The sequence below is a fragment of the Phaseolus vulgaris genome, chromosome 11, assembly GCF_051622355.1.
Source record: "Phaseolus vulgaris cultivar YP4 chromosome 11, ASM5162235v1, whole genome shotgun sequence".
Classification (NCBI taxonomy): Eukaryota; Viridiplantae; Streptophyta; class Magnoliopsida; order Fabales; family Fabaceae; genus Phaseolus; species Phaseolus vulgaris.
The window spans coordinates 50128022-50136845 of record NC_143508.1 but is presented as its reverse complement, the minus strand read 5'-3'; the positions used below and the strand labels follow the sequence as shown (position 1 = coordinate 50136845).

General features: G+C 30.1%; 1 long non-coding RNA gene across 1 annotated transcript; it reads left to right on the top strand.

Annotated features, from left to right (window-relative positions):
- The first annotated feature begins 7242 nt into the window (after positions 1–7242).
- On the top strand, positions 7243–7720 carry LOC150023349 (uncharacterized). The gene is made up of 2 exons (XR_016517225.1): positions 7243–7324; positions 7458–7720. It is a non-coding gene; the product is annotated as an uncharacterized LOC150023349 (long non-coding RNA).
- Positions 7721–8824: the final 1104 nt, after the last annotated feature.

Here is an 8824-nt window from a genome sequence, read left to right as displayed (position 1 = left end):
TTATTATTATTATTATATATGACAATTTGTGATAAGAAGTCGAATAAAATTAAAGAAATATTTTACACGGACGATTAGTACATATGAATTTTACGAATATGCAATACATATAAGGATGTTACCAATCTTAACCAAATTAAATATAGATGATATTAATATAATTCATTATGTTGGAATTGTGAAAATTGATATGTGTCAATTGACGAAAAATAAATAAAAATAAAATGTTATATATGATGTAAATAAGCACATATTAAATTGGTTGTCACATAAATGATGTAATATATTCCTCTTTTAAATCAGTTTTTATCTTGTGTTTTGTAAAAATGTTGGTTATTAATTAAAATTTTACTAGCCTTAAATGTTGGTTATTGATTTAGACTTTATTATTTTTCAAGTATTTACCATTAGTATTGCATTAATTGTTAGTATTCTTATTTTATAGCTTCCAGTAATTGTAATCTTATTATATATATTATTGAAGTAAATCAAAACAAATGTATCAGTCCAACAGATTTTTCAATTTCATGCATGCAATTACGTTTAATCTACAACTTTTTGCCTTTTGTTATTATTTCCTTCAATTAGTTTCTACAACTAGTATCAGAGCCAATTTCTTATCATGAACTCTACCCAATTATCAATCCCTATCCTGGATGGTAAAAATTACAATCGGTGATGTGTGCAGATGAAAGTTTTGTTTGATTATCATGAGTTATGAGATGTTGTTGAGAGTGGAGTGTCTGCATTAGCTGATAATGCAACTGAGGCGCAACGAGTAACGCATCGTGACCAAAAGAAAAAAAGACAAGAAAGCTTTGTATCAAATCCATCAAGGGTTGAATGACAAGGCGTTTGAGCAGATAGAAGGAGCAACAACTGCAAGTGAAGCTTGAACCATTTTTTCAACCAATTATAAAGGTGATGACAAGATAAAGAGGGTGTGTCTTCAAACCCTAAGACGCCAATATGAACAAACCACAAAGACTGTTGATGTCTATATAAATAAAGTTCTTGCCTTGACAAATCAAATGAAGACCAATGGTGAATCACATTCGGAGCAGGCAAAGATGGAGAAGATTTTGAGGCCTTTAACTCCCAGATTTGAACATGTTGTTGCCGCAATTGAAGAGGCCAATGAAATTTCAACAATGACAGTAAGGTTATTGTCCGGTTCCCTACAAGCGCATGAGCAGCGGATGAATGACAATAAGATTGAAAAACCAATTGAACAGGCTTTACAAGCACAAGCCTCAATTGGTAGCTCCTATCATAAACACGGTAGTTCACGAGGAAGAGGAAAGGAGCGTGGTGGTAGTTATTCCAGCAAAGGTCGTAGTGGCAAGAATCATGGAGGCGTTAAGCAAAACATCACTGGTTCCAATCACAATCCAAGTTCAAATAACTCTCGACGCGGAGGACGTGGTCACAGAGGACGAGGAGGCATGTATAATAAATCAAATGTTGAGTGTTATAACTGCCATAGAGACACAACCACTATGCAAATGAGTGCAAATCAAAAGGTGATAATCATGTTGCCAATTGTGCTCAAGAAGATAGTAATCACGAACAAGATGAAGAGGATCATGCAGTACTAATGGCAGCCACATCAAATGAAACTCCAAACAATCAGACTTGGTATTTGGATACAGGTTACACAAATCATATGTGTGGTTAGAAGGAGCTGTTTGCAGATTTGGATGACTCATTTCGCACAAAAGTGAAATTCGGTGATTGTAAGTTCGTTCCGGTGACTGGAAAAAGGCGAATTCTGATCACATTGAACAATGGTGATCACAGGTACATCTATGATGCTTTCTATGTATTTGATATGAAAATTAATATGTTGAGTATGAGACAGCTGACCGAAAAGGGTTATGTGATGCACATAGTTGAAAATCAATTCTCAATTTTCGATAAAAAAAAGCTAGTTCGATTCTTAAAACCTTTTTATCAAAAAATTGCATGTTTTCGGTAGATTTTCATATGGGTGATTTCAAGTGTTTGAATGCAATAGTGAATAATGAATCGTGGTTGTGCATTTACGGTTTGGGCACTTAAATTTTCAGAGTTTGGAAAATCTTTCCAAACGAAATTTAGTGAATGGTTTACCCCATATTCATAACCTTGATCAATTGTGTGAGACTTGCATTTTTGGAAAGAATCACAGGATACCATTTGTTAAGGAGCATTGACGTGCAAAATTTCATTTGGAGCTTATTCATACAGATGTTTGTGGCCCGATGAACATATCATCAATTGGAGGTAATAAGTATTTTTTAACCTTTATTGATGTTTTTTCTAAAAAAAACCTGGATTTATCTATCGAAAAGCAAGGATGAGGTATTCCACTACTTTAAAATATTTAAAGCATTTGTTGAAAGACAGAGTGAAAAACTAATTAAGATGGTGCGTAGTGATGGAGGGGGTGACAACAAGTCTAATGAGTTCAAGAGGCACTCTGAAGAACTTGGGTTGCAACATAACATGACCCTACACACCTCAAGACAACGGAGTTGCTGAGAGAAAGAATAGAACAATCATGCTCAAAGCAAAAGGTATGCCAAATTATTTTTGGGTTGAGACCGTAACATGTGTGGTATATTTGATAAACAGATGACCCACTCGGAGTGTTTCTAACACAACTCCGATTGAGGCATGAAGTGGATTCAAACCCAATGTGCAACACTTGAAAGTATTTGGGTCAATTACTTATGCTCATGTCTCCAAGCAACAAGATCGAAGTTGGATGAAAAGGCAATGAGGACCATTTTCATTGGATATAAGCATGGGGGATACAAATTGTACAATCCAATGACAAAGAAGATGATTGTCAGTCGTGATGTTACATTTGCCAAAGATAAGGAATGACAATGGAATGCAACAACTAAAATGGATTTGAAAAAATGATATATTTACATTTTGAATGATGATGTGGAAGATGGAGTCACTCTTGAAGCACCTGTAATTCAACCTGAAATTGCAGCTCCAATTGCAACTATGATGGAGCGACCAAGAAGGCAATAACGACAACTTGTACATCTTCGAGATTACGAAGTAAATCTTGATGATGAAGTTGATGACAATGGAGATTTGGTTCACTTTGCTTTTCTTGCAGATTCAGAACCCGTGAGACTTGCAGATGCCATTCAACACCCTAAATGGCAAGAGGCTATGAATGAATAATTGATGGCGATTGAGAAAAACAATACATGGCAACTCATTGATCTTCCAAAAGGACACAAATCAATTGATGTGATGTGGGTGTACAAGATTAAAATGAAAGCAAATGGTGAGACTGATAGATACAAGGCAAGGTTGGTGGCAAAGGGATTCAAGCAAAGAGAAGGCTATGATTACGAAGAAATATTTTCTACTGTAGCTCGAATGGAAACAGTGAGATTAATCATTGCTTTAGCTGCACAAAGGCAATGGAAAATTCACCAAATGGACGTCAAGTCTGCATTTCTAAACGACCCACTTGATGAAGATGTTTATGTAAAGCAGTCGTCGGGTTTCATACAATCTGTAAAAGAGGAGAAGGTGTACAAACTAACTAAGGCTTTGGGATTGGTTAGTCGATACATGGAGTCACTTTGACAAATTCATTTACAAGTTGTAAAGAGAATTATGTGCTACATCAAAGGTACTACAACTTTTGGTCTATTTTGCTCTTCATCTAAGAAGATTGAGATCGTCGGATACTCAAACAGTGATTGGGGTGGAGATTCAGATGAGAGGAAGAGCATTAGTGGGAATTGTTTTATGATCGGAAAGACAGTTTGCTTGTGGTCAACAAAGAAATAGTCAATTGTTGCATTATCTACTTGTGAAGCTGAGTATGTAGCAGCAACAAGTGCTTGTCAATCAGTTTGGCTTAGCAATATCATGACTCAATCTGGTTTTAATTTAGATGTTTCAGTCAAGATTTATGTTGACAATGTCTCTACAATTAATCTTGCAAAGAATTCGGTTTTTCATCAAAGAAGAAAACACATTGATATTCGATATCACTTCCTGCGAGACCAAGTTGGGAAGAATATGATCAAATTGGAATAATGTAGATTCGAAGATCAAATTGCAGATATTCTCACTAAGGCATTGAAAATCGATGCTTTCATCAAGTTAAGAGATTTGTTGGGCATGAAGGTTGCTCCAAATCAGAATTAAGGGACTGTTTTTCAATTGTGTCTGTAGAAATATTTTTTAATTGTGTTCGTTTCAATAAAATTATGCTCATTATTAGTCAAATCATGCAAACTTTTTGTATTGTTTATTGAAATGTTGTTATTTTATTTTATGATTTATTGAAAAGACTTAGTAATAAGGTTTATTATATGAAGATAATTGTGATACCCAAAAATTTGGGTATTGTAATGTTTATTGGATAGGATTTCCTATTGACAAAGATTTTATTACAATATAATATGTTTTTATTCGAGGAGATACTATTTTTAAAAAATGAGAAAATAAGATATAGTGTTTGAAGAGTGTTTTTTTATAGATATTGTCACTTAATCAAATTGATTATGACTTTATCAACATAACACCTTGCAGATACACTCATATGTCTGAGAGAGTCGAGATCAACCTATCAAAAAAAATTGAGAGGTCGTGAAGGCATATGAAGTATAAAAAAAACAAAGAAAGGATGACGAGAAATATTGAAATTGTAGTTATTATTAACTTTAAGAACCCTTTGAAATAGTATCCTGAAGTCAAGAATTCTTTAGAAACCGGATTTAAGTAATAGATTTTTGTTTCATAGTAATGTGTTTGAATTATTAAATATTATCTAATGTTAAAATAAATATATATAATAGATAGTAATGGATATATTTAAAAAAATATCAAAGTTAATAAATTTAAATTATCTTACTCAAATAAAATAAACTCAAATTAAACATATTAAAATTTTATAAAACTTGTGAAATTCCGTATCTAACCCTCACTCATTATCAGTCTATGCAGTATATTTCTTCATTTGTTTGAACTTTAACATCCATCTCAGTTTCTGTATTGGGTGAGATGCTAGTATTTGAACCTTGGCAAGTTTCTTGCTCCGCCAAATTACTTCTATCATCTCTCGTTATCAATCCCACATCCAACAGTTAAAGGAAGATTTTAGTGTTTATAAACCGCTGACAAAATACATATATTGCCGAGCTAGCCAGCGCTAGCTTGTAACCCTAGCGGGGCATTAAGGTGATGGAACATGTATACTAAGGATATTTGTTAGTGGTGTGCTTGGTTTGGCTTGTTTCCACTTATGTGTAACAAATAGAAGTGGTGCTCCTTCCTAACAGAAATGTTAGACAGGTTGGAGACGTAAAAGTCACTTGTAAACCCTCACCACGACCAAGTTCCTAAAAGTTATAGTGCTTGAACCATCATTTTTTAAATCTAAAATTACGTGAACAGGTTAAGTTTTTTATTCAGTAACAAACAGGTTTTTTTTTTAAAACAATGGATTGATATTTTTGTGATGTAAATTAAAAAAATCTAAATTCTATTACTTAAACTAGTTTCTAAAGAATTCTTGAGTAATATAAGAGAACAATATTTCAAAAACAACGAACATCTTCTCAGTTAGCTTATTTGTACATATGTTTCCTTCTCTTATGTGAAAACATTAAAATTTAAAATATTCCAAATTTACAATTTATTAAGTTTGAAACCACACATACAGAATAATCGTTTTGTGGTTTATTTACGAAGATTCAAGAATATAATTAAGATGACAAAACAATGGAGGATGCGTCCTACAAAATGCAGCTGTGTGATGAGGAGACTTGTTTGATATAGATATCATCACTCTTATACAAGAGGACATGCACTTTTATATTATTGATTTCTAAATAATAATGTATATTGGTATTAATGTCGATATTTTGAACATCGTTACAATAGGTTGAATTGAAAAGATTACTTATTTCTTAATTGATTTCCATCAAATTTCTTTTTACTAAGTCTAAAAAAAATAGAAAACAAAGGATTTTTAGTCTCAATTATAGATTAAATTTGGAAGAGAAAGTGAAGTGAGAAATGAAAAAGGAGAAAGAGAAAACTAAGTAGGAAGAGATCTCCTTTTTTAAGAGAGTTATCACCTATTTACAGGTCTTGTTGGACATTAAATGATTATCATGAGATATAAAAGAATTAATTAACAGTAAACTATAACCACTAATAAATTATAACCAATTTATGGTTTGATTTATGTGTCTTAAATATAATATATAATATAATATTAGACGAACAATTATTATCTGATTTTTATGTATATTAAATGAGAGGTTATTAATTTGAATGTAGCTTATCGTAATTGGAATATGTATTTCATTTTCATGATTTTTAATTTTTTTGGATTAAATTATGTAGTAGGAATTATTTTCTGTTTTTTTTTTTAATTTTTGAAATTCCGTTAATAAAAGAAAACCGCCAATAAAATATGTAGAAAAAAGTTGGTAACAATCACATTTATTAAATATTAAATGTATCTTAATTATCCAGACAGAGAAAAAGATAATTGCAAAGAAGTAACAGTCACATTTATGAAACATTAATTGTATTTTAATAATCTTTATTATGACAACAAACGACAACGCTAACAATAACAAGAATATCAAAACTTAAGTCACCATTTTTCATGCATAAGAGAACTTAATTATAAAATTAAATAATCAAATTATGAAGGAAGATACACCTTATTTAATTTTAATAATTAACTAAATATAAATTTAAATACAATTTATTAATAATAAAAATTATTCTATATATTAATAATTTTTTAAGTTTTAAAATAGTATTTAATTTACAAAATATATGACTAATTATTAATATTTTTAAATAATTTTTATTTAATAGTTTTTTAATAATGTTTTTGTGCTCTTGTTTATTTTTTATATTACTTTGTTCATGTACATTGTTAATGAATTATACCGTGACAGTATATAGTATATTAGTAATATTAGTATGTATAAGTATATTAGTATTAGTATATATATTAGTATTAGTATTTTTTACGTTTTTTTTTCAGTGAGTATTTATGATTTGTATTAATGAATAATAAGAAAAAATAATAATTAATAATTAAGATTAATAGAGTGCGCTGGTTATTTTTAAAAAATCAACTAAATTGATTGCTTTTATGAAAATGTGTGATAATGTTAGTATATATATCCCAATAAAATTTCACTCCAACCCATCAAAAAGATACTTTGGAGTATTGAATAGAGTCACCAACTTAACATTACTCAAAGATCATTTAACATGAAGCTCATCACTTCAGTTTTGATCATACTACTTGTTCTTGCCATTGATATTGGTATGTTTTGTTTTCCTCGTTCAATCTACTCTTTAATTTGTGCTTATTAATCCTTTAAATTCACTTTTGTTATGAGTAAATTGATGAAGTTGAGATTGGTGGTTTAGTATTGAATATTGTGTTTGTGATGTAGAAAATGAAGGAGCAATGAAAGTAGTAGAAGCAGGAAGATGTGATGAGAAGTTGAATGAGGATTGTCAAGAAAGCAAGTGTGACAGTGATTGTGTGAGAAAGCATGGAAACTTAGCCAGTGGAAGGTGTAATGCCATAGAAGATTGCATTTGTCGTTTTCCTTGTTAAGTTTTTCATCATCAAACATTTTCTTTTATAAATATGACTTTATGTAATCGACAGTGATAGATTCAAAGAAAATAAAATTACTCTTTTAATGTTTCATTTTGATTTCCTTTACAAGTTGTTTTATAATTACAATTTAGCATCTTGAAACAACTAAGGTAAAATACCAAATGAAGGTTTTATCAATTAAAATATTATGAACATGAGACAAACATGTAGGATTCATTATGATTATTTTAAGTTAAGTTACAATAAAATAATTAACAGGAAAGAAAAATGAACCATGTATGGTGGTTGTATTTTGTGTAGCAAGAGAATTGATACAAGCCACTTTCTAAGAAAAATATAAACCACTTAATAATAAAAAAAATACAAGGGCATAAGCAAATTACAATGTGAAATTATAAAACAAAATATATGATTCATGACAACATACTTTAACATGAAATTCATAATGGTTTTGAGAATTCTTAGCAATTTGTATTTAAAGTATTAGTTTTGTTAAATAATAAATTAATAAAGCTAACTAGAGAATAAGAATAGTTTATGACTTGTTTGGTAGGTGTACACACCTTTCCAAACAATATGGAATATAAAGAGTTTATGACTTGTTTAGTTGTTTCACATAATTTTTCAACCAATTTTTTTGAAAGCTATTCTCTATCCATACTAAATGTCTTATATTTTTAATTGAAAGAAAGAAAACATATTTTCTATAATTTATTTAAAATAGGGTTAAATATGTTTTCATCCCTATACATTCATGCAAAATTGATTTTCATCCCTAGTCCAAACTTTAAACCTCTGAGTACTTAATTATAGTAAATAAACTAAGTGGTCATTGTCGGTATTTTTACATGAGAAATAGATTTCAAGTCTGGACTAGATTATTAACATATCGTTGACGTGGATCTTATAATATTACGATACAAGGACAAAAACTGTCTTTTTACCTACATCACTATAGAAAAAAGAAATTTTAATATTTATTATTTCTTTTATATTCTAATATAGATAAGTATGATATATCCATAGCAGTTCAAAAACATACAAATATTAAGGATGTTAGGAATCTTAACCAAAACAAATATAGAAGATAATAATATAACTTATTATGTTGGTTATTGTGAAAAATTGATGTAACATGTCCATTGATGCAAAAAAGTAAAAACAAAATGCCATAACAGATGCAAATGAAACACA